At 43.1% G+C, this 27,587-nt stretch overlaps 1 protein-coding gene across 3 annotated transcripts in view; it reads left to right on the plus strand.

Annotated features, from left to right (window-relative positions):
• Nucleotides 1–27,587, plus strand: part of LOC122789133 (WASH complex subunit 2A-like) — a 2,558,205-nt gene that overhangs the window by 1,950,445 nt on the left and 580,173 nt on the right. The window lies entirely within an intron of this gene.

Genomic DNA, 27,587 nt, shown 5'->3' on the forward strand with positions numbered 1-27,587 from the left:
CCCTTTTCTTAAAGTCCTGTTCAAAATTCTACAGGATGTTCCCAAAATCTTGTTGGCGAGTCCCTTTTGGCTGAGACAGCGTTGGTTCCCTCTTCTTCTGTATTTAACCAAGGGTAGTCATCACAAATTACCTCACAGGGTGGACCTACTCACACAAGACAAAAGATCTCTTATCCATCCCCACTTATCCACTCTTCATGTGACACTTTGGATGATAGGATTTTGATTCCACAGATACCTTTTTTCTGGGAATGTGCTTAGGGTCCTGCAGGAGGTCAGGAAATCCAATACTAGGAAATCCTACTTATCCAAATGGAAGTGGTTTTCTGTTTAGTGTCTTTCTTGTAACCTGGATCCACTTTCTGTAGATGTTCCTTTGATTCTGTCTTATCTGTGTGACTTGGTCAGTGCTGCATCGGTTTATTCTTCTGTTAATGCTCACTTATCAGCTATTTCTGCCTGTCTGTCTCCCCTTTTAGCTTCTAGATTTGAGGCTAAACAATTCCTTAGAGGCGTTCTTCATGTTAGGCCCTCTAGGAAGCCTGTTCCTCCTCCCTGGGATCTTAATTTTGTTTTGGAAAAATTGTCTCCAGCTCCTTTGGACATGGAGTTTCAGCTTCCTTGCAACACTGGTCTTGGAAGGCTGTATGTTTGTTAGCCCTTAATTCTGCTAGACAGGTGACTCAGCTTCAAGCTCTTATGGCTTGTCCTCCTTTTTTGGTGTTTCATAAACACAGGGTGTCTTTGCATACTAATCCTCCTTTTATCCCCAAGGTGGTGAATGACTTGTCCCGTAGTCAGTCTATTCATTTTCCCACTTTTTTCCCTTCTCCGCACTCTGCCAGTGAGAAGGTGCTTCACACATTGGATGTTTGTAGATAACTCAGATTTTATTTGGATAAGACTAAAACTTATTGTAAATCTGATCAGCTGTTTGTTTCATACTAGTTCCTTGAGATTGGCTATGTCCAAGCAAACTATTTCTTCTTGGATTTCTAAAGCCATTTCATTTTATTTCTTTCATGGTAAGAGCCTTGCTTCTCCTGTTAAGGCTCATTCCACTAGAGCTGTGGCTTCTTCTAGTACTTTTTTCAAGGGTTTGGATACTAACGCTCTTCTTTAGGCAGCTACTTGGACTTCTGTGCATACATTTACCAAATACTACAAGTTGGATGGACTTTCCAGGGCTAGAGATATTTTTGATAGGGCCTTCCTTCATAGCTTCCTCGAGAGCTCTGCTGGTCCTTTCTCCTTCCTCTCTCCTTTCTGAGCTTTGCCAGTCACCCTATTGTAAAGAATACTGCAACAGTGAAATGGAAGGATATAGTACAGTTGTGTAAAATCTTACCATAATGGTAGATGTCACTGTTGCAGTATTCACTCCCTCCCTCCTCCCTTGGTCCATTTCTCTTCTGGATGTACTGATTACTTCTCTTTTCCTCGGACTGTCATTCCTACTGGGGCTGTCATTTCTGAGAATGGTATATCCAGACATCAACTTTATGCCCTACGAGGAGCATACGTGTGACATACGGCATACCTTAAAGCAACCTAAGGGCTTTGATATACTGGCCAGACATCTGGCCACTCTTGGCATGGGATCCCTTTGTAAAGAATACTGCAACAGTGAAGCGAAGGACATCTACTGTTATGGTAAGATTTTACACAACTGGACTTTCTTTCTTGTGAGAGGTGAAATCAGCTCACTTCTCATAGCTTCATAGGATGATACTAGGCTGTTGCCCCAGATGCTCTTATAAGCCTTGCCAAGCGAAGAATTTTACCCATGTTCCCTCAAAGTCAGCACCCGTTTCCCCTGTCCAGCAGGACACAGGTGGGATCCCAGGGGTATATTTTCTGTTTCCCATCCAGTCATCCACATTCCTCTTAAAGAGGGCTAGGGAAGTACTTTGCTTGACATGGAGAAGAAGTCCATTCCACAGAAGGGGGAGTCTTTGGGACACAAATTTATCCTGCCAGGTTGCGCCAACAAGTTCTATTAATGACACAGACCAGGTTAAGGGCTTGCGTGCTGGTTGTATGAGTGGAGTTTGTCTTACGGATATGCAGCAACTCCATCAAGGCTGGGTCTGAAATGACCTTGTACGCCAGACACAGGTTACCTCTGAGCAGCCTGTATGAGACTGCGTAGAGAGACAGGGCTTTTAGACTGTGTGTATGGAATAGGTGTTTGAGACCCTGGATTTTCCTGCTCAGGAACCTCTGTGGTCTCTCCAACTGCTGCATGTGCTTGGCAAGGTACATGCCGAAGGGGGCATTGCACTAGATAATGGGTCTGATAAGGGAGAAGTACAGGGATGTTATGATCTCCTTGTTCTTGGATGAAATACCCTTATTTTTGAGGTGGGCCATGTCGAAAACCTTCTGTACAACAGAGGCAACATGGTGATCAAAAGTCAGGTTGCTATCAACTTGAGTGCCCAAGTCCCTCACAACTGACTGCATGCTTAGTACGTTGTTATTAATGTGATAAGTAGTGGGGGGTTATATTTTCCCTGAAGGGGATAATGAATAATTTCTTGGTATACTTCTTAACCTCAAACTATTTTGCATTAACTCTAGGCTTACCACCTTCTCTTATACTATACACACAAACTAGCATTGCACCATAATTTTACTACTGATTAATCACATCTCCCCACCCACCCTTATCACCAACTGCAAGGTAAAACACCTAACCACATTATCAAAGCCCACTCTGAAGTCAAAGCATTTCCAACCTTACCTTCAGCTGCACACATATCACATGATAACTATCTTTATTTACACCTGATACTACATTCAAACACACAAATTCCACTTTTACTATTTTTAAACCCACTATCACATCTGACATGCTCCTCCTAACTTGCCTAGCCTGTCTACTCTTAATTCTCAGCCTCACTACAGTTATATATTTGCATACCCCCACACACCAATACACGTCAACAACCTCCTCTAACTCTCTCCCCAATAAACAGAGCTTCTCATGTATCTCCTCCCAGCTTTTCCTCTATACCCTCCCGTTTATTCAAGCCACATACTGGCCTCCTCACCTCCTGTGAAACCACACTTGACGCCAGTACCCTCACCTAGGAATAAAAAATACTTCCTCATTACCTATGTACTCAAATGTTGAGACATACATCCTAACCCTGACCCACCCTCTCATCCTAACCATAAGAGTAACCCCAAAGATTTAAACCTACTTACACTTAACCTTTGAAGTATATGTAATAAAATAGCCCCACTGCATGCCTGGATTGATCAAAATAAACCTAACATACTAGCCCTTACTTGAAACATGGCTACACCCCAATGTAAGAGATCCAGAAGTAATACCTCTAAATTTTGCAATAATCAGAAGAGAGAGATCTAAAAAAGGGAGGGGATAGCACTTCTCTATCCCTCTACTCTCAATATCACACTGTACACCAGTAATATACCCATCTCTTCCAGTGCTGAGGTGCTAATCTCCTTTTTGAACCTCAATATATCAAAAAGGAATTTGCATAATAGTAATATATATCCCACTAGGTAACAATATACCAGTGTTGGAAAATATTTTATCCTGGACATCCCAAAAATTAAACCTTGAAACATTAATTTTAGGAGATGTAAATATAGATTGGCAAACCATAGCTTCCAACTGCTCCACAACTAGTATACATTTGTATGTTTTTTCTCAGCTTATCAATGCTCCAACAAGATACGGCAAAGTTCTTGTCTACTAGTCCACATTAGACTGGATTCTAGTATCCCACCCTGCCAATTACCCCTTTTCTGGTACACTGTCTAGCTCCCTGAGCGGCCATCTACCAGCTTATTTCCTTAGAACAAACTCCCAGCAACTAAGAGTGCACACTATAAAATCAGTTAGGAACTCGACTAATTTTTGTCAGCATAAATTTAACAATCTCCTACAGGAAATGGACTGAAGACCCCTTAAACCACTACCCCTTAATGATGCTGTGCTATACTTTAATAGCACCTTCCTTCACATACGTAATACACTAGCTCCCATTCGTATGAAAATAATCAAAAAGAACTCAGCACCATGGCTCTCTAAGAAATGTAAACACCTGATGAAGTAAAGGGACCTAGCCTGGTCAACCTGGAAATAAAACAAAAACAAATAAAATCATGTTAATTTCAAAACACTACATAACAAAGTGACAAAACTAATCAACAGAGATGAGAAGTCATATTATTCCCAGCTTCAACTCCAGCATAAAGTCAACCCCAGTAAATTTTGGCACTGCTTGTCTTCTCTACTTAACCCTGGAAGAAATGGAGAGCACACCCTATCACGTGATACCCCTCCATCACAAAGTAGCCAAAAACTTTAACAAGCACTTCATAAAATCAATTTCAGACCTACTAACACCCGTAATGCTGGACCCCCCCCTTCAACCTATTCAGACACCGACCCCAGGCCATCAACTACTTCTAACCCTGTCATTACTAACCCCCCTTCTCAACAAAATGTCATACCAACCCCATTCTCATTTCAGCCCATACCCACTGACACCATTAAGAAACTGGTACAAAAACTAAAATCCTGCTCTACCTCAGCTGACGATCTTCCCCATACTACCTCAAACTGGCTGTTAAGTCAGTCGCTTACCCACACAGTATCCTTATAAATAGGTCTTTATCTGAATCAGAAGTACCTACCATATAGAAACAGTCTCACATCACCCCCATCCACAAAGGAGGCAACTCTTTGGACCCATCCAATTTCCGTCCTATATCCATGTTTGTCAACCATATCCAAAATTCTCGAGAGAGGTATCCATCAGCAGGTAATGCAATATCTATTGCAAAACAGTCTTTTAACCAAAACCCAACATGGCTTCCGACCTAGCCACAGCACAGCCCTATTATCTTTTACAGACACCATGAACAAAAGGCTAGAGATGCAGGATGCTGTACAGCCTCAGTATTCCTTAATCTCTCTAATGCCTTTTACACAGTGTCTCACCCCTTACTTTTGAACACACTGTCTTACTTAGGCTTCTCGCATAACACAGTAAAATGGTTTCAGAGCTACCTCAAGGATCATAAACAAGCAGTGAAATGGTCCAACAAACTCTCACCCTTTCTCCACAGCCCTACTGGAGTCCCCCAAGGCTCCATCCTAGGACCACTACTGTTCAACATTTTCACAATCTTCACACTGCCTCTCACCCTGGGACCCTCATCCAATGTGCTGATGATTCCACCATAATCTGCACAGCTCGATCACTACCAGCGCTACTCTCAAAAACTCAGCAGTCTTTTACTGGAGTTGAATCCTGGCTAAGAAATGCCCAACTCTTTCTTAATACAAAGAAGACAAAACTAGTACTTTCTTGTCCCCAAAACACCTCCCCTGTCACTGATCATTTCAACATCCTTGCATCTGACAACACTGCCATAGAAATAGTGCAGGAAACCAAACTTCTAGGTGTTATCATTGACAATAAACTTTCATTTGACCCCCATATACAGCAAAATATAAAGAAAACTCATCAGAAACTGGGACTCTCATATAGAAACAAGCATTTCTTTACTGCAGTAACAAAAACTACCCTTGCAAAAACATTTTTACTTCCCTCCCTTCTTTATGATGCCCCTATCTTAACTAACTTAAAAAATTGTACCCTAAGCATGTTGCAACAGTGCTACAAGAACGTGGCAAAGTTTGCCACAAACTCTGAATATCACACACACCACTATAAACCACTCCTGGAATTAAACTGACTTGAACTCCCCAACCAACCATGCACTAGCCAATCTAATCACATCTTACACACCAAATTGATCCCTATGATCAGAAGACAAAAATCTCTTGGCTGTCTCAAAACCCACAAGAAAACCTGGTCACTCTCTGTCTCTATACTTTGGAATTCACTGCCTCTAGCTACCAGGTCTATGCCTGGCCTAACCCATTTCAAAGCCTCTTTAAAAAAAAAATCATCTCAAAAATACATGGCTCTGCTCCTGCATAAAACCTGCCTAATGCTCAGGTCTTCCTCTTCTGTCACATTTCAGTCCCTCACAGACTGCAAGATCCTAAAGCTCTTCTAACTCCTCCTTTGCCTTCTGTATCATATTCTTAAACTGCTGCTCAGGCTTAACTGAAGCTAACATTCTGTTTTGCATGTACTAAAGCAGTCAATGTCACACATTGTACTACCTACGTACTTTTTTTTTTTTGGACACTATCTACATCATATGTGAGAGTGACTATTATTGTCTGTAATGTTTCAACTGTATAGAATTGTCTAGATGTGTAGTAATATACTGCAACATCTTGTATCAGTTTGCTCTTTCAACTTATTTTTGTATTGTATTTCTAATGTAATCTTTATTGTATTGGATTATACTGTATTTGTATTGTACTGTGTATGGAGCTTTTCTCCCCGTGCCTCTGCTGAAAATGGGTTCTGTAGACCCAGTCAGACCACCCCGGTAAACAAATGTCAAATAAATAAAGACAGCTTGAGGCCATGCTTCTGGCACCAGTCATTAGTTTGGGTAAAGCCTTCTTGGAGGATATTCACATCACTAGGGGAATTTAAGACAGCACCCAGCTTGCAGTCATCTGCAAACTTGGTCCGCCACAGACCACTGGTTTTGGCTTGCACTTCAGAAAAGTATATCCCAAACAGTAGAGGCCCCAAGATCAATCCTTGGGTTAAACTGCTCGTTATGGGTCTACTCCTAGAGGTGGCTTACCCTACTTTGAGTGAGTGGGTTCTATCAGTGAGCCAGTTAGCTACCCATCTGGTAACATACGAGTTGATGCCTAGCTGGGAGAGTTTATCTATTATGCCTGAGTGGGGAATAGTGTCAAAGGCTTTGGCTAGGTCAGGGTAGGTGGTGTGCACCGTCTTCCCCTCGTCCATGGCTTTGGTGACTGTTTCAAAGAAGTCAACCAAGTTTAACAGGCATGATCTCCCTTTGACAAAACCAAACGGGGTCAAGCCTTTGGAAGTTGGCAATGTCCTTGTTAATAAGGTCCATGATAATGCATTCCATGTTCTTGCAGATCAGGCTAGTTAGGCTGATGGGCCTATAATTGCCTGAGTCAGTAGACGCTCCACCTTTGTGTAGAGGGATGATGGTGGCTGTCCTCCATTCAGCTGGGATGAAGCCGGTGCTCAGGCTTTGGTTGAATAAGGTGTCTAATGGAGCTGAGAGCCCATGCCTGAGTTCATGTAGGATACAGCCAGGGATGTTATCTGGTCCCATGGAGACTATTTTTTGCCTCTGAGAAGGCATTAAGGACCTGCTCCCTGGTGATGAGGGTAGGGGGGCAGGTGCTGTGGTTGTCCTGGTTTACTGATGGGGGACAGGTGGTGAAGTTTTCATTGCTTCTTTGTGCTTCAGAAGTGATCTTATTTGATTTAAGTGTTTGAATTACTAATTGTTTCTGTCAAGTCTAAGTTGTTATTCCTTTCATTCATCAAAGACATATAAAGTTTCATACAGTTTCTGGTTATTTATCTTATTACTTTTGTGGTAGACAGGAGTTGATTATGCTTTGTCAAGGGAGTCACTGATTATTTAGAATTGTTTGATGGCATATCTTTATATTGTTGGGTAGTTTGAGTAACGGCACTTCACTGACACATGCTTCTAAGTCACTGGAATGATGACATCATCCTAAAGGATGTCCTTACTCGCGGGGATGTCCTGCCAAGGATAGCCAAATGTCTGTCCAGCATACCAAAGCCTTTAAACCTTCCTGGTGTCGTACATCAGCTGCATGTCCTACACACAAGTCATAAGGTACATAATTGATGTACAGGCGCCTAATTCCCAGAGCTTCTTTGCTGCCACTCCAGACATAACTTCTTGATTTGGTTTGAATGATGATTGCTGAGCTGGTTCTTCTACCAAGCGTTTTACAGATATGTGCTTGTTTGGGTTCTTTCCTTTTTTTTCCTTGTAGTTTGTTTTCATGTCATCCAGAAATGGGAACGCGAGTGTGGGAAGCAGATTCTCATAAAGACAGACATGGAAGTGCCTTTTTTGTTTGGCTGCTATGCACGACCATACTCAGTGTGCTCTCCATCAGACATTTGTCCCTATGGCACTATGCGGCCATTTGTCTTCCTTTTCTGTTTAGCTGAAAAACCAGCATTGGAAGTTATTGACCCAGGGGTACCATGGCCGAATTTGCCTGTCCCAAAGTTCAGCTGACTGTTAAGAAAAAAGCTAAAAGAGCTTGTTCTGTATCTGCTACTGTCCAGTCTCCAACAAACATCTGTGGACCAGCTGGTGCTGACACCATTTCCCTGTGCCGTGACCCATTTAGAGGCTGACGTGAAGCTGCCTATTCTCACTTCTGCTCTGCTAAGGCTGTGCATACGTCCGGTGCAGATGTTAAGGGGAAACCACAGCTGATTATATCTGAAGGGCCTAGGGGGATTTCCCAAATTTTAGTCAAGGAAAGAGGTGCCTTGTACCCTCACTGAATCAAGGCAGGGTATTGAGCCTCCTAGAAATGTCAAGGCAGATGTTCCGTTAAAAAAGAAACCATAAACAAAACATATGGCTATTGTAGCTAAGGATCATCACAGAGAGTGTCAGGACTTGACTCAAGGCCTGTTCAGTGCCCTGACAGCTCAGGAACCCTAACAGGGATTGTCTGCCCCTGCTGCTGCAGCAGCTCACTTGGTCATCCACCCCATCTAAGTGGCCTAGGGGTTCTGCTTCTGATGAGGAGTTGGACTCTGGTGAAGAATCTTTAGCATAATTCCTCATAAATACACTTTCCTTTGGCCTTAGGATCTGATGAAGATGCTTCTTTGTCTGCTTATTCTCCCTTTGGGGGAATTATCTTTTGCGGATACAGTGGTCCATGTAATAGAACACTTAAAATGTGAATGTTCCCAAATATCAGAGTTTCAAAAGACGTATTAAGAACTTTTACAAATTAATTCACCCAGACCTCCTGCAGTCCCTCCAGTCTTAGCTGCCCTGTTGGACACAGTTACAGCAGCTTGTAATACTCCTGACTTTCAACCTCCGGCCCCTAAAAAGCTAGACAGATTTTGTAAGGTACTGGATGATCATAAATACTTATTTAAAAGTCTGTCATCTGATCCTGCTGTTGTCTACATGTCCACAGATAAATCATCCAAACTGCTTTCATCTTCCAAGCTTCTCCCTTCTGACAAGGACAGCTGTACTGTGGAGTGGTATGGGGGGAAAGTGTATACTTCTGCTACTTTGGCTTTTATATGTATTAATTATCAGATGGAAATAAATAGATATGTTCTGGCTCTTCTGTCCCATGGGGGGGGGGGGGGGGGGGAGGATGTCGACATGCCTGATTCAGACAATAAGACTTCTGCTCTTTCTAAGTACTGCCTGTCAGGTAGCTTGCCATTCCATTAAATGCAATTACAATGCAGCGGATGCCTTTTGTATTCCTGGTTGCACTTGCATGCTTTGCCTGAGGATATTAAAGCCAAATCTGTAGATTCGTCCTTAGATAGTTAGAATCTTTTTGGCAATGCTGCTGCAGAATGGTTCAAAACCCTGCATGATAAGAACAAGGTTGTACAGGACCTCAAACAAATTTTTGTGTCTCCTGAACCTAAGTTCCAGAGAAACTATCCTTCAAATTTTTCTTTTGACTGTAGGCTGCCTAGACAACCTGCTTAGGGGTAAGAGGCTTTCTAGGTGAATTTTTGCATATAAGCCCACTTAGAGTTCTGGTGTCCAAAAACCTTCTTTTCTTGGTAAATTTGCCTCTTGTCTGAATGCCAGCCTTCCCTCTCCCTCAACCAGATTCCTCTGTCCCTTAGGCTAATCCTTTCCTTCCTTGTTTGGCAACAAGTAACCACACAGATGCCTGGGTACTCTCTATCATCCAACACAGTTATTTTATGGCTTGGAAGTCCTTTCCATCTATTTTTAGTTTTCCTCAGCTTTTTCCTTGCCAGCTTCCTCCTTGTTCTCTGGTCCTGCAGGATCTGGTGGAACAGGGAACTGTACAGCTTGTGCCCTTATCTCAGCAGGAAACACGTTTTTATTCCAGAATGGTTTTAGTTCCCAGGAAAAAGGGGAGTTGGAAGCCTGTTCTAGACCTGTCCTTTATTAGCACCTTCTTCAGGGTTCCTTCCTTCAGTATGTTGTCTCGACAGACCCTTTTCTCTCTTTCACATCCCCAGGCTTTCCTGGTCTCCCTGGATTTGAAGGATGCTTACTTCCATATTCCTATTCACATTATTTTCAGGAAATGTTTACATTTCTCTGTTTCTTTTTCTCATTATCCGTTTTCTGTTTTGCCTTTTGGTGTTTCTGTAGCTCCGGGGGGGGGGGTTGCCAAATGTCTGGCCTGTGGTAGCTTTCTGCAGACTTCAAGGAATACATATATTCCCTTATCTAGATGGCCCTCTGGTTCAAGCTCCCTCTCAGCAGCTCCTGCTTCAGAAATTGCACTTCATTATGCTTCCCCTGTGTAGTGGGATTCACTCTTGATCTCAAAAAGTCAGTGTTGACTTCCTCTCAGGACCAAGTGTTTTTGGGTTGCAGGATTCAGACCATTCTAGTACCGGCTTCTCTTTTGCCTTCCAAGGTCCTCAGTTTGGTTGCTTATTTCCAGTTTTTTTTCTTCTTCCAGTTCTTCCTGTCAGGGAATTTCTCTGAGTCCTGGGGTTTATGGCTTCCTTTTGCCAAACTCCATGTTTAAAACTTCCAGTGTGATATCTCAAGACTGTTTGGCACCAGCGCTCCCACCTTCTGGAGTTTCCAGTCCCGCCTTTACCCTATCCCAAATTCAGACTCCATTCAGCAGATCTCCCTAAGTCCAGGTCTGCCTTTTTAGTTTCGTCTTCCTACTCAAGAGGCTTCTGATCAAGGCTGAGGAGATTCCTCCAACAGTCTGAAAGTCAAGGTCCTTTGGTCTCTTCAACAGATGTCAGACAACATCTATAGCAAAGAGATGAGGACTGTAATCCTAGATGTTCTTTGCGTTTCACTGTTGCAGTCATTACATTTGGGTTATCTGCTTGCGGGTAGCCCTCAGTCAGCCTGATTAACAAAGTCTTGGGTCCTGCGTCGGTTGCTGTCACTTCTTCCATGACGTCAGGTCGTCAGGGGTATAAAACATGCAGCCGATGCCATTACATCAGTCTTTCTTGCCTTGCGGTGCCCGAAGCAGTTCACAAGTGCCGGTCGGCCAACTCCTGAAATTTTCGTTTTCGAGTTTCAAAACCAAAGTCTTCAACTAAAGCCTAAGTACCCCTTTGGGGAAACTTTTTCTTGCTCCTTACCGATGTCAGTAAAAGTTAATAATTGTATTACTTGTGGAAAGCAAATACCTCATAAAGATTTTCATTAGTACTGTATTCCTTGCCTAGGCCCTGACCAAGACGTATCTTGCTGTCGGTTTTGTGCTTTATTTAATCAGTGCACTATTTGTTGCATGTATATTTTCACCTTTAAATATTTCGGTTCTCGGTTTAATTATCCAGATATGTTGTCGGTTAGCATTCCGACTACCGGGATTCCGAAAAAACGCAAAGATAAAGACAGAGACAGGCCGCCAAGGTCCAAAACTGCCAACGTTTCTCCTAAGCCAGTCGCCAGTTCGCCGGTACTCAGTGAGGAGCTTTCACAACCCCTGATACCCGCTACTTCTGATTTGCATGCCTCTACTGAGACCCATTTGGAGTCCGGTATGCCGTGAGATGCTTCAACTATGGAACCCGCGGATGTCTCTACCTTGGATGGATCTGGAGCCACTGTGCAGGCACAGTCTTCTGAGGGTGTATTCAGACCTACGGACTTGCATATTAAATCAATGCCTCCTTCTTTACTTAGGTCTAAATCTCGAACCATGCCTAAAAATCCGATGCCCAGACCACATGCTCAAGCCTCTATGCCTAAAAAACAAATTATAAGAATGGCTGAAGATCTAATAACTCTAATCAGGGGTAGCCAACTCCCCCTTCTAAGAGGCCTAGGACTGAAGTTGTTTATGAATCTTCTGATCAGGATTCTGTTTTTTTCTGAGTCTTCTGATAATCTGGATTTGCCCTTATCTACTTATGAAGATTCTGATGCAGAGAACTCCATTCCTTCTGCTTCCCCTCCTGAGGATTTTTCTTTTGGGGAAACCTTACATACTCTAAGGGAGCATTTCCACTGGGAAAGCCAGGATTTTCCTGATTCAAAAAAGAAGCTTAGGGATTTCCTTCTCCTACCTCAGCATAGGCCTTTAGCTATTCCTCCTGTACTAGACATTGTTGATGATGCTTTTTTGGAATTTAGTTTGGCCCCTGATTCCTTAGCTCCTGCTCCCAGAAAACCTGACAGATGCTACAGGGTCCCTGAGACCCACAAGTTCCTTTTTAAAAATCCTAATGCAGATCCAGAGACTATTTCACAGGAGCCCAAGGGCATTAAGGCTTCTACTGCTAAAAATCCTACCCCTCTGATAGAGACTGGTGCTGGATAGATGGGGTAAGAAGGTTTACACTTCAGCAACCTTGGCCATTAGGGCTTCAAACTGCCAGTTTCTTATGTTAAAGTATCAGCAACATGTTATTGGACTGCTTAAACAGAATATTATGTTGATTCCTGACTGTGTGGAAAATAGAGAATTACAGAATTTAATGTATTCCGCTGAACAAGTTAGAAAACATACTTTGCAGTGTGGTTTTGATTCATTAGAGGCCTCTTGCAGGGCTGCTGTTACTGGGTCTGTGCTCAGAAGGCATGCTTGGCTTAAGGAGCAATCTTTGCCTGATCATGTTAAAGCTAAATTGTTGGATACTCCCTTAAATCAGGACTGCCTGTTTGGCAACAAGGCTGAGGAAGTTCTTGAAAAGATGGAAGATAAAGCTAAATCTATGCAAACTGTTAAAGATTACTTACAAGTTCAGCCTCCTAGAATTTAGCAGGCACTGGCCCTCTAAGAATTGGTCCTTTCCAGCCCCTTCTAGGTCTTCTCAAGTCAAACCCAGACACAGCAAAAACCCCAGGTTTCAGTCCCAGGGGACACACAGGACTAAGCAGTAGGGGGCCTCCACTTCCAAATCTGGGAGTAATAAGACTCCCCCTATGGTAAACTGTCTCAATGACTTCCTTTTAAAATTTCCAAGCACTTATCAACTGACTGCCCCTTTGGGGGGAAGGATTGCTCTTCATACAAAGAATTGGGAACTCAGTACCCAGGACAAATGGGTTTTAAATATAGTGTCCCAGGGGATACAGATTTCACTTCCACACATTGCCAACACCAAGCGGGTGGCCGTACCTACCCCCAAATCAGTGGGCAGAGGCCCAAAAACAAGTACTTTCTCTCTTAAGCATGGGGGCTATTCAGCTGGTACCAGAAGAGGAAAAGGGACAAGGTTTCTACTCAAGACTTTTCCTGGTACCCAGAAAAGACAATTCATGGCACACCCTATCCTGGATCTGTCTACTCTAAACACCTTTTTAGAGATTCCAAAATTCAAGATGCTGACTCTTCACCAATTACTTTCTATGCTAGGCAAAGATGCCTGGTTGGCAACACTAGATGTAAACGAAGCATACCTGCACATCCCAATCAGGGAATCTTGCAGAAGATACCTACGCTTCAAAGCAGGCTACACGCACTATCAGATGTTCATCATGTTTCACTGTTGCAGTCATTACTCTTGGGTTATCCTTCTGGCAGGCTACCCTCAGTCGGCCAGAATTCCAAAGTCTAGGTCCAGCGTCGGTTGCTGTCATCTCTTCCCTGACGTCAGTGCGCCAGGGGTATAAAAGATGCAGCCGATGCCATTTTCTGCAGTCTTTCTTGCCACGCGGTGCCCGAAGCAAAAGCAGTTCGCAAGTGCCGGTCGGCCGACTCCTGAGATTTTCATATCCGAATTTCAGAACCGAAGTCTTCATAAAGCTAAGGACCTCATTGGGGAAACTTTTTTCTTGCTCCAGACCGATGTCAGAAAAAGTTAACAATTGTATTTCTTGTGGGAAGCAAATACCTCATAAGGATTTTCACTCTTACTGTATTCCTTTCCTAGGCCCTAATCACAACATTGCTAGCTGTCGGTTTTTGTGCTAGATTTAACCAACGCACTATTAAGCGTCGGTTTGATTTTGCATTTCATTACTTTGGCCGAAGATTTAATTATATAATGCCATTGGAACAGCCGACAACCAGAGTTTACAAAAATCGCAAGGACAAGGAAAAGGATAGGCATCCGAGTTCCAAAACCGACGACGAGGCCTCTGCTAAGCCAGTCGCTGGTTCGCCGGTTCTCAGTGAGGCGCTTTCGCAGCCCCTGGTGCCCGCTACCTCAGAGCCATAGGCCACTTCCGACTCCCACGTGGAGCTGACTGGGCCTCTGGATACTCAAGGTATTGGACACTCGGAAATCATTCCCTCAGATGAGTCTGGAGCCGCTGACCAGGCATCGGCTTCTCAGGGTGTCTTCAAACCTACACCACTTTATATTAAGCCATCTTCAGCTTCAAAGACAAAGACTAAAGCAGCTCTAAAGACAAAGAAACAAGTACAGCATTCTCCTACTCAGACTTCCATGCCTAAAAAGCAGATGCTCAAAATGGCCAAAGACCTAATTACTTTGATCAGGGGCTCCCATCCCCCTCCTGATAAGAGGCCTAGGCAAGAGACAGAGTATGATTCTTCTGATCAGGTTTCTGTTTCCTCTGATTCCTCTTCTGAACAGGATTACTCCATGCTTCCCTATGAGGATTCTCATGCTGAAGAATCTATTCCTTCAGCCTCTCCTCCTGAGGATTATTCTTTTGGGGAAACCCTGCATACCATGAGGGAGCATTTCCACTGGGAGAGCCAAGATTATTCTGAATCTAAGAAAAGGCTCAGAGACTTTCTACTACTTCCTCAGCACAGACCCCTTGCTATTCCACCTGTTTTAGACATTGTAGATGTATTTTCAGAGTCCGGACTGTCCCCTGACTCTTTACCCCCTGCACCTGTAAGCCAGACAGATACTACAGGATTCCGGATTCTCATAAATTCCTATACAAAAACCCCGCTGCTGACCCAGAAACTATATCTCAGGGTCCCAAAGGGGTTAAAGCTTCTACTGTAAAAAAACCCTGTCCCCCCTGATAGGGATTCTAGGGCTCTAGACAGAGGGGGGGGGGAGTCTACACTTCTGCTACCTTGGCTGTAAGGGCTTTAAATTGTCAGTTTCATATGCTTAACTATCAGCAATATTTAATGTCACTGCTTAAACAGAAATTGTTGACAAATACTGAATGTTCAGAGAACAAGGAATTGCAGGATTTATTGCATGCAGCTGAACAAGTGGGAAAGCATACTTTGCAATGTGGTTATGATTCACTGGAGGCCTCTTGCAAGGCTGCTGTTACAGGTTCTGTTATTAGAAGGCATGCTTGGTTAAAGGAACAGAATCTGCCTGATCATGTTAAAGCAAAATTATTAGATGCACCATTACAGCATGATACTTTGTTTGGTACTAAAGCAGAAGAGGTGTTGAAAAAAAAGGAGGATAAAGCAAAATCCATGCAGACAGTCAAGGATTTCTTACAGGTACAGCCACCCAGGTTTAGCAGGAACTGGCCTTCTAAAAATTGGTCCTTTCCAGTGTCAGACAGACCACAAAGAGGCAGATACAGGCGTCCCAGAGGCAGATCTCAGCCCCAAGGCTCATACAGGCCTAAACAATGGGGTGCTCCTACTTCCAAAAGCGGAGAAGACAAATCACAACCTTACAGGAAACCGTCCCAATGACTTTCCTCTGCCAGATCCAAGCACTTTTCTATTGGCAGCCCCCTTAGGGGGAAAACTAGCACTTCTGTTTTATCAAACTGGCAAATGGTTAACCAAGACAAATGGGTCCTGAACATAGTGTCCCAAGGCTACAGGTTCCATTTTCACACTCTACCAAGGTCAAAAGGTATGCCAGACCTGCCACACAATCAATGGGCAGAGGCACAAAAACAAATTACAGCCCTCATGGACATGAGAGCCATTCAGCAAGTACCACAACATGAGCAGGGGCAAGGATTTTACTCCAGACTTTTCCTAGTACCCAGAAAGGACAGAACCTGGAGACCAATACTGGACCTGTCTATACTAAATACGTTTCTGGAAGTTCCAAAATTCAAGATGTTGACCCTACAGCAGCTACTGCCCATGCTGGGCAAGAAGGCTTGGCTCGTAACTTTGGACCTAAAAGAAGCATATCTGCTTGTCCCAATCAGACAATCTTGCAGAAGATACCTCAGATTCATAGCTGGCTCAATGCTTATCTACTGCACCCAGGGTCTTCAGAAAATGCCTGGCACCAGTAATTGCGTTTTGCAGACAGAGGAATTCAATTATATCCCTACTTGGACGACTGCCTAATTCAAGCAGAGAACAAAGACATTCTTCCAAAGCATCTGGCCTTTGTAAAAAGATTACTAACTGGCCTAGGGTACACAGTAAATGAAAATAAATCAAAACTGGTGCCCTCTCAAGAGATAATATTCCTGGGTGCAAGCTTAAATACAACTACTCAGATGGCTTATCTCATGCCAGACAGACAAAAGCAACTGACTTCTTACTTCAAGAAATTGGCAACAAAAAAACACTTATCTGCAAGGAAAATCCTGCAGACCCTGGGTTTCATGGCATCCTGCATTCTACTAATTCCATATTCCAGACTGCATATGAGGAAACTACAACGGTATCTAAAAAGTGTTTGGATTCAGCATTGCCACAGCCTGGAGATAGTAATTGCACTCATTCCCTGCCTGCAACAGGAGTCTCGATGCTGGGAAGAAGCCTGTCACCACAACAAGGGTCTGCCATTCACTTTACCCACAGCCAGACAGACACTGACAACGGAGGCATCAGATTATGCCTGGGGGGCCCATATGGCATAAAAATGTATTCAGGGCACATGGCCTGCAAACCAGATGCATCTTCACATCAGTCAAAAAGAGATGCTAGCTGTTCAAAATGCCCTGACAGCTTTCAAGGACCTGCTTCATCCAGGACAGCTACTGATAAAGACAGACAACACTACGGTCATGTGGTACATAAACAAGCAGGGAGGTACACATTCCTACCCCCTCTGCAGACAAGCAATGACCTTATGGGACACAGCATTGGCTTTTCAAATTCACCTGCAAGCACAATTCCTGCCAGGAAAAACAAATACGCTGGCAGACGAACTAAGCAGAAACCTCATGGATCCCCACGAATGGAAACTGGATCCACAAGTCTTCAGCATGATAATAAGGAAATGGGGGTGCCCAGACATAGATCTATTTGCCTCCCCTCACAACTGCCAATTGCAGAGATTTTGCACAAGGATTTATCACAAGCAAGCATGGAAAGTGGACGCCCTATCTTTGAGCTGGAAAAATCTAACAGTATATGCCTTTCCTCCACTGCCTCTCCTTCCCAGGGTACTCCTAAAGGTCAGACAAGAGAAGCCAAAAATGATACTGATTGCACCAGACTGGCCACGCCAGCACTGGTACCCAGTCCTAAAGAGCTTGTCTCAAGGTCCAGCATGGATATTGCCTCAAACTTCTCACTTGCTGACCCAACAAAACAATCAGATCCTGCACTGCCAACTCAGGGCCTTAAAATCTGGCAGCATGGTGGATAATGTAGCCATTCAGAACACTCCTCTTTCAAAAGCTGTTATGGATGTTATCTTGGAGGCCAGGAGGCCCAGTACCAGAAAATCTTATGCAGAAAAATGGAAGAGATTCTGTGCTTGGAACCAGGAACAAGGCATTGACACGTGTGTACCAAGTAACCCTCAGATTTTACAATACCTAACTGAGATGCTGAACAAAGGCCTTTCTTTCTCATCAATTAAGATTCCATGCCTCTGCCATTTCAGCCCATTACAATACGGAACCACCTATCTTTTCTCATCCTTTAATAAGGCAGTACCTCAGAGGGGCCAAAAACATTAGGCCTCCAAGGAGAGCACCAATTCCGGCCTGGGACCTCAATTATGTTTTGGAAAAACTCACACTGCCTCCTTTCGAGCCAGCATCAACAGCAGATATAAAATTCTTATCCTGGAAAACAGCTCTACTCCTAGCAATAACCTCTGCAAGGCGAGTCTCGGAGTTACAAGCACTCATGGCTGTGGAACTTTTTATCATTTTTCATCCAGACAGGGTTTCTCTGAGGACAAACCCTACTTTTATGCCTAAGGTGGTGTCCAGTGTGGCCCTCAACCAAACCATTCACTTGCCTAACTTTTATCCAAATCCACAGAGCAAGAGTGAGAAAATTCTGCATTCTTTGGACATACACAGGCAGTTACGCTTCTACTTGGACAGAACTAAAGCTTTCAGAAAGACTGAGGAACTTTTAGTGTCATATGCTGCAGGATCACAAGGAAAGGCTATCTCAAAACTGTCTATTTCTAAATGGATAGGCCATTGCATCCGTTTCTGCCGTTTTCAACATGGCAAATCGGTGCCTAAGGGCATTAGGCCTCATTCCACCAGAGCAGCAGCCACTTCAGCAGCCTTCCTCAGAGGAGTACCAACCAAAGATATCCTAGAGGCTGCGTCTTGGAGTTCATTGCACACTTTAACAAAGCACTACCCCTTACCTCTTTACTCTAAGTCCAGAGCAGGCTTTGCCACTGCAGTTCTGCAGGGCCTCATAGCCTCTCCTAATCCTATTTAGCCCAGCCTCCCATCTTCAGCTTTGGGATTAAACCCAAGAGTAATGACTGCAACAGTGAAACACGATGAACATAGTACAGTTGTGTACCTACCATAAATGTAGATGTTCGAGTGTATTCACTGTTGCAGTCCAGGTTACCCACCCACCATCCCCCTTCTCTTTGCACTTCTGTATCCTATACAACCTACTTGGTGTATTTGCTTGTAGATAAAGGAAATGTTATTTTTGTGCATGCATTTTTATTGGCATATTTTTCAGCGTACCAATTTGGGGGCACCTGACATCTGGGGCAAGAAAAACTGAAGAAAATGGCGTCGGCTGCATCTTTTATACCCCTGGCGCACTGATGTCAGGGAAGAGGCGACAGCAACCAACGCCGGACCTAGACTTTGGAATTCTGGCCGACTGAGGGTAGCCTGCCAGCAGGATAACCCAAGAGTAATGACTGCAACAGTGAATACACTCTAACATCTACAGTTATGGTAGGTACACAACTGTACTTTCTCTGCACTGCCCTTTGGCTTATCTACTGTGCCCGGACAAAGGCAAAGAAATATTCAAACATACCCATACCTGGACGATTGTCTAATTCAGGCAGAAAGTCAAGACATACTTTTGAATCATCTGGCTTTTATTCAGACGGTTCTAACTTGTCTAGGTTATACCATAAACGAAAAGAAATCACACATGGTACCCTGTCAACAAATTATATTCCTGGGAGCAAGCTTGAATACAACTTCCCAGATGGCTTACCTCACACCAGAGAAACAAATGCATTTGACAACCTACTTCAAACAAGTGGCCACAAAAACCCTGCTTATCTGCAAGACAAATACTGCATGCCTTGGGGTTCATGGCCTCATGCAGTCTTCTAATTCCATATGCAAGACTGCATATGAGGAAACTACAGTGGTATCTAAAAAGCCTGTGGTGTCAACATTCTCAGGATCTAGAAGCAATGATTCCCATCATATCTTGCCTATGCCTAGAGTTCCTTTGGTGGGCAGAGGCCTGCCACCAAAACAAGGGACTACCTTTCACACCACCCCCTGCTACCCAAACCCTAACAACAGATGCATCAGACTGTGCATGGGGGGCTCACCTGGCAGGGAAGTGCATTCAGGGCAAATGGAATCCAAGTCAAATGCACCTGCATATCAATCAAAAAGAAATGTTAGCTGTACAGAATGTTCTGACAGCCTTCAAGGACCACATTCTTCCAGGACAACTAATGGTAAAGACGGACAACACCACTGTTATGTGGTACATAAACAAGCATGGGGGTACACATTCTTACCCCCTCTGCAGACTAGCCATGGCATTGTGGAACACAGCCTTGTGCTACCGAGTGCACCTGCAAGCTCAATTCCTGCCAGGAAAATTAAATACACTGGCAGACAGACTAAGCAGAAACCTCATGGACCCACACGAGTGGGAGCTGGAACCAAGGATTTTTAACATGTCGACAAGCAAATGGGGGAGCCAAGATATAGACCTTTTTGCCTCTCCCCAGAACTACCAATTCAACAGATTTTGCACAAGGACTCCCCACAAACAAGCCTGGAAAGTGGATGCTCTGTCCTTCAGCTGGACAAACCTATCAGTCTATGCCTTTTCCCCTCTGTCTCTGCTCTCCAAAGTACTACTAGAAATCAAACAGGACAAACCAAGGATGATTTTGATTGCTGAAGACTGGCCGTGCCAACACTGGTAACCCCTCCTGCGCAGTGTGTCACGGTTATCCCCATGGCACCTACCACAGTCTCATTCCCTGTTGTCTCAGGAGAACCAGATTCTGCACCCTCAGCTTCTAACACACTGAACCTTGCAGCCTGGCTAATTACATAATCTTTCCTTTACCATCCCTCAGTAAACCTGTGATGGATATCATTTTAGAGGCAAGGAGGCCTAGTACTAGAAAATCTTATGCTGAAAAATGGAAAAGATTCTGTGCCTGGAACCAATCTCAAGGGTTGAGCATAGCAGCGCCCAATTTACCTCATATTTTACAATACTTAACTGAGATGCTTCACAAGGGCCTGTCTTTGCCCTCCATTAAAATCCACGCCTCAGCCATTTCAGCTCATTATAAAACAGAACCTCCCCTCTTCTCTCATCCACTGCTCAAGCAGTTCCTCAGAGGGGCCAAAAATTTGAGACCACCCAGGAGAGCTGCAACCCCTGCCTGGGACCTTAACTTTGTTTTGGAGAAACTCACTCTACCTCCTTTCGAGCCAGCTGCTACTGCAGACTTAAAATTTCTTGCTTGGAAAATGGCTTTCCTTTTAGCAATCACCTCAGCTAGAAGGGTATCTGAATGACAGGCCCTTATGGCAGTGGAGCCTTTCATCATCTTTCATGCGGATAGGGTGTCCCTCAGAACCAATCCATCCTTCATGCCCAAGGTGGTGTCCAGTGTGGCTCTTAATCAGTCCCTTCATTTGCCAACCTTCTTTCCCAATCCACAGAACAAAGGGGAACGGATAACTGCATTCCCTAGATGTGCACAGACAACTTAGATTCTACTGGGACAGGACTAAACTTCAAAGGAAATCTGAACAACTGCTGGTAGCATTTGCTGCAGGGGAAGAGGGGAAGGCTATTTCAAAGCAAACCATTTCTAAGTGGATAGGCCATTGCATTCATTTCTGCTATAAGCACAGTGGAAAACCTATCCCCCAGGGGATCAGACCTCACTCCACCAGGACTGCATCTACCTCTACAGCCCTTCTCAGAGGCGTCCCTACCAGGGACATCCTAGAAGCTGCTACCTGGAATTCTGTACATACTTTCACCAAGCATTATCATTTGCCAATTTTCTCTAAATCCAGAGCTGGCTTTGTCACTGCAGTCTTGCAGGGCCTTATAGCTGGCCCTAATGCTATCTAAATTCCTCCTCCCAACCATAGCTTTGGGAATCTACCCACATGAGATGACTGCAACAGTGAAACATGAAGAACATAGTACAGTTCTGTACACTTACCATAAATGTAGATGTTCAAATGTATTCACTGTCACAGTCCTGGTTACCCTCCCTCCAGCCCCCTAACTTCTTTTGGCTATATTTCTACTTTACTTTACTATGCTTAAAAGCCTTTTTGATGTATTTGCTTTTTTGTTGGAGGTGTATCATTGTACTTTTATATTTAATTGCTTCCCATTAGGGGGGCACCTGACATCTGGGACAAGAAAAACTGATGTAATGGCGTCTGCTGCATGTTTTATACCCCTGACGACCTGACGTCATGGAAAAAGGGACAGCAACCGACGCAGGACCCAAGACCTTGTTAATCAGGCCAACTGAGGGCTACCTGCAAGCAGATAACCCAAATGTAATGACTGCAACAGTGAATACACTCAAACATCTACATTTATGGTAAGTGTACACAACTTTACTTTCTTCAAGCCTTTCACTCCCTTTGGATTCCAGGTCCTCTAAAGGTTTTTACAGACAACACCACAGTGATGTGGTACGTCAGCAAGCAGGGAGGTACAAAGTCTCATATTCTTTGCAGGCTAGCCCCTCTGGCTTGGAATTTTACAATTTGCCATCATTTGGTTCTTCAGGTGGTTTATATCACTTTAGAGTACAATCTAGTGGCTGACACTTTGAGCAGGTCTAGGACATATCCTCATGAATGGATGCTTCACAGAGAGGTGTTTCTGGACATTGTACATAGACGGGGTACTCATCATTTATATCCTTTTGCCTCTTCTCTAAGCAGAAAACGTCCTTGGTTATGTTCAGCAGTTTCAAGTCCACTGGCTTAGAAAGTGAATACCATGTCTTTTTCTGGAAGGTGATGTTCCTGTATGCCTATCCCTCCTCTTCCTCTTAGGATCTTACACAATATTTATTTATTATTTATTTTATTTATTTAACATTTGTTTGCCGGGATAGTCCGACTGGACAACAAGTGTCCGTTTTCACTGGAGTCCTGGGGAGAAAAACTCCATAAGTTTACAGAGAGAATAAAAATTTACAAGAGACATTACAGAGTAGTAGCATACAGTTTGTAGACTTTACAGCCGTTTGTATACAATAAGAGGATATTCCCCCTTTTCGTTGGAAAATACAAGTGTACAGAATATACATTGAGAGTAGATAAGAATCTGATAGAGCATTGCAAGATATTTCACAATTGAATAAGAGTATATAAATGTTTAAGTTTTCCATATATACGTTCAAGCAAATATACATGCAAGGGTATACATGCATACACACACACACACACACACACACATACATATATATATATATATATATATATATATATATATATATATGCATACACATGCATACACACACACTACATATACGCACACATATACACATATGTATACACACACACACACTCGCATATATATTTATATTTATATATATATATGTATATATATACACACACACACACACACACACATATATATATATATATATATATATATATTTATATATATATATATATATATATATATGTATATATACATACATATATACATATATATATATATATATATATACACACACACACACACACACACACACACACACACACACACACACACACATATATATATGATCATATAAAATCATGTGAGACACACCCAGAATCTTGCTGGTGGACTCCCTTTTGCCCCAGACAGCACTGGTTCCCCTTCTTTTTCACCTGGCTAGGGGCAGTCATCACAAGTTATCTCACAGAATAGATCTTATCACACAAGACAAGGGGTCTCTCATTCTCTCTCTGTTGTCCACACTTCAACTGACACTTTCGTTAATAGAGTTGTGATACCTTTCAGACACCAGTTTTCTGAGGATATGCTTTAAGTTTTGCAGAAGACCAGAAAACCCATTACTAGAAAATTGCATGTGGCTAAATGGACGAGATTTTCTATTTGGTGCCTCAAGCATGACCAGGACCCTATGGTCCTTTCTTATTTGTGTGTATTGTTCAGTACTGGGTTGGGGGGGTGGCCACGGTGATGCAGCGGTTAGCATTGCTGACTCACAGTAAGAGGTTCTCTGGTTCGATTCTCGGCTGGGGTGCCTTTTGTGTGGAGTCTGCATGTCCTCCCTGTGGTCGCGTGGGTTTTCTCCGGGTGCTCAGGTTTCCTCCCACATCCCAAAGACAATGGAGTAGGTGGATTGGACACACTAAATTCACCCTAGGTGTGAGTGTGTGCATGTGTGTGCCTTCTATGGAAGGTTGGGCGCTGGGCTGGCAACTCGACACTGTAATAACTCCACTGCCAATCATGAGCAGACAGATGATCTGCTGTGGCGACCCCTGACCGGGAAAAGCCAAAAGAAGAAGAAGGAGTTCAGTACTGGGTTGGTGTATTCTTCTGTTGAAACTCATTTCTCAGCCATTTCTGCCTGTCTGTCATTGAGTGCAACCTTTGGCTTCTAGTTGTGAAATCAAACAATTTCTGAAAGGCTTCCTTCATATCATGCCCCCTAGAAAGCCTGTTTCTCTTCCTTCTTGAGACTTAAGTTTGTTCTTGAAAATTTGACTTGGTCCTCTTTTTAGCCTGCCTACTTGTTTTTCCCACTGCTACATTGTACTTGAAAGACTGTATTATTGGTGGCTCTTACTTCTGCCAAGAGTTTCTGAACTCCCAGCCCTTGTGGCAGTTCCTTTTTTGTTTTTTTCACAAGGACAAGGTGTGTCTCTAACTACCTAGGGCATAAAATGATTAGTAATGATTTGTCCTTGAATAAGTCTATTCATCTTTCTTCCTTTTTACCTTCTCCACAATCTGCTAGTGAGAAAGTACTACACATATTGGTTTTACATAGCTCAGGTATTACTTGAATAAGACTAAATGTATCAAAAAATCTGAGCAACTTTTTGTTTCCTTTCATACAAGGAAATTGGGTTTGCTAGTGTCTAAGCAAACCATCTCCTCCTAGAGCTCTACGGCCATTTCGTTTTGTTATACTTTTCATGGCAAGCAGCTCTCTCTCTCTCTCTCTCCTGTTATGCTCACTCTAACAGGGCAGCAACCCTGTTTGCTGCTTTTTTCAAGCATCTAGATACTAAATCCATCTTAGAAGCTATTACTTAGCTACTTGATCTTCTGTTCACACTTTTATCAAGCATTATAAGTTGAATGTTATTTTCAGGGCCAGGGCAGAATTTACTAGGACTATCCCTCACTGATTTTTGGAGGGCTGCTCTCTGCCTTTTTTCTACCAGACTTTCCAGTAGCTTTTGTTCTCTCCCAGGTGTAAGAAATAATGCAAGAGTGATAAAGGACACAGTACAGTTGTGTAAGATCTTACTCACAGCAGTAGATGTCCTACTTTTCAGTGTTGTGGTATTTGGTCCCTCCCTCCTGCCCCCTTTTGTTTTTCTGCTGCTGAAGACTGGCCTAGGGGTTTCTTGTTTCATCCTTTTTTCTTTCTGTTTCCCTTTCTTGGATGGAATCTTGTCATTTCACTTGAGCTGCTGTGGTTTCTGTTTGATATACTTCAGTTCTGAGGATTAGGCGTCCATATGTTACATAGGTACCTTGCTCCTTGTGTGTAGGACATGCATCTAATATACAGCACCAGGAAGGTGTAAAAACTTGGATATGCTGGCAGTGTGTTCGATTAGCATCGAGAGGATATCCCAGGTATAAGGAGTACTGTAACACTGACAAGTAAGACATCTACTGTTATGGTAAGATCTTACTCAGCTGTATTTTCTTACTGTTGTTTTCTTTTCTCCTCCTCGTGGAATGGGAAGAAAATTCTCATAAGGACCCTTCATTACAGGATTATCTCCAAAGAAGAAAGATAAGATATTTCACCATTCTAGAGACCATTTTGAATTCTTCTCTGCAGCTTATTGGATTAGGGAATCATCTACTGGAAGAAACACAGAGGAGGGTTTTGTTTACAGATGTGTCAGCCGAGCCATATACAGAAGTTTTGATGACATTTTAATTATCAAGACAATGAGCTTCTCCAGTAGTGAAATAGACTCCTTGGAACTAGTGTTACATAGATATTCATCTTGATATCTTAATCTTCTGAAGTTTCATTTAGCCTGCAAGCTTTTGGGGCTGAGGGGAGAGAGAGTTGGTGGACATGTGTAGTAGAGTTCTTGCCCAGCAGCCTTTCTATTTGATCTCTTGAAAGATTTCTAAGATTTACTTGCCTAATTCTTGAGATATGCCCTCTTTTAGGGTTAAAAAGCTATGGGTGACTAAACAGCAGGCTTACTTTCTGTGGTTCTTTCAGAGGATTCCAGTATATCCTGAAGTATTCAAGGCGCACTGGCTGATTTGTCTAGAAAGCTCTCAGCCCATAAGGATCCATTTTTCATATGGTTGGTTCAAAACACAAAGCATTCACCTGAACATTTTCTAGATATTCTGTCCACTCAGGCCTCTGACCTCAGTTGTTTCAATCAGCATGATGAGTTTAAATCTGAGTTATAGTGTGCCTTATCCCCTAGCCAAATGTAATCTTTCTTCTTCATCTTAAGGTCAGGACATGCCTTCCCTCAACTGAAAATTGATTCCTCCAGACCTTTTCTGGAAGGTTTGACATCAGGAGAGGTTGAATAGTGTAATAATGAACAGGAGACAGAAAATGATGGCTAAGGATCTGGACCTTAAACCTAGGTAGTAGTAGTTCTGCTTTTGTTACCCACTTGTCCTTAAAAATCCATCTGTAAGACCACAAGACAAACTGTTCATTATGGCTGTTAGGGTAGACTGAAGTATCTTACCTGTCTTAAATCAGCATCCGGCAGTCACCACCACAATTCTAATTATGATTGGCATTGTACTTACATTTTAATGGCTTGCTGTTTAATAAAGATTTGGAGGTGTTTATTGTGTGGTTCAGTGGTACTTGCATAACCTTAAGAAGCTCTGACGAAGCCTGAGGTCTGAAGTTTGGCTACACTTTCACACTTTCAGAGATATGCACCAGTCCCCCCTTGGCTAGACAGGCATCACCTTTACTTGTCACGTCCCTATATACATGGTATGAAGGTGGCATATGCTTGAATATCTTCAAGTTGTTCTTTGTTGTCTTTCTAGTCAGGATTCTATCCACACCAAGGAATGGTGTATTAAATACAAATGCCCAAGGCCTTGATGAAAATTTGTTTTTCTGCGTTACCTAATAAAAAAGAATCAAGTGGAAACAGAACGTATGTGTGGAATGCATGGCTGCAACATTGGCCACACATGAATGTTCACAGTTATTATAAGCTGACTACACAAATGTACTGTGTTCATCCTACTTTTCACTGTTTCAGTCATAAGCATAGGACAAGATAACCAGGGCTGACAGTCCCTGTAGACAGGGGGCTGGTACAACAGTAGATGATGAGGACAGCATGCCCTTCAAGATGGCAGAGGTGAACCTTGTCCTACCCCAAGAAATGAGGTCCTACTGCCTCTGAAATATCCTATGCCCTAGTCTTTTCAGCAATGTAGTGGTAGGTAGTGGCTGTGGCCCTTGTAGAGAGAGAGCTCTAACTTTACCTAGCAAGGGTTTCTCGTGGATCTTGCAGCAGTAATTAATGCATCATGCTACCCATTTTTAGATACTTTTTGAAAAAAAAATCTCTTATGTACCCTAGGTCTTATTTTCTAGTACTTGGTCTTATAGCCTTCCTCATGTCTTCATGATATCTTGCACATATACAGATGCCCAAGGGGAAGCTCCTAGAGTCAAGGTCAGCAAGAGTTCCACTGCATTCTGTCGAGATTTGTATTCTGTAGCAGCACAAGAGATTTCTCCTTTGACAATTGGAATAGGTGGCAAAAACAATGCTGTCTTTGACAAAAAAGGGCTATTGAAATTTTATGGAGTCTTCTCTCATTTTCTGAATTACCACTGGAAGCAAGGGAAATAGTTGTGAAAGCATATAGAAATAGACCCATCCAGTTTAGGGAGAATGCACCCTTTGCACAAGCTTTC

The sequence above is a fragment of the Protopterus annectens genome, chromosome 14.part0 (genome assembly GCF_019279795.1).
Source record: "Protopterus annectens isolate FY-2018-M chromosome 14.part0, PAN1.0, whole genome shotgun sequence".
NCBI lineage: Eukaryota > Metazoa > Chordata > Ceratodontiformes > Protopteridae > Protopterus > Protopterus annectens.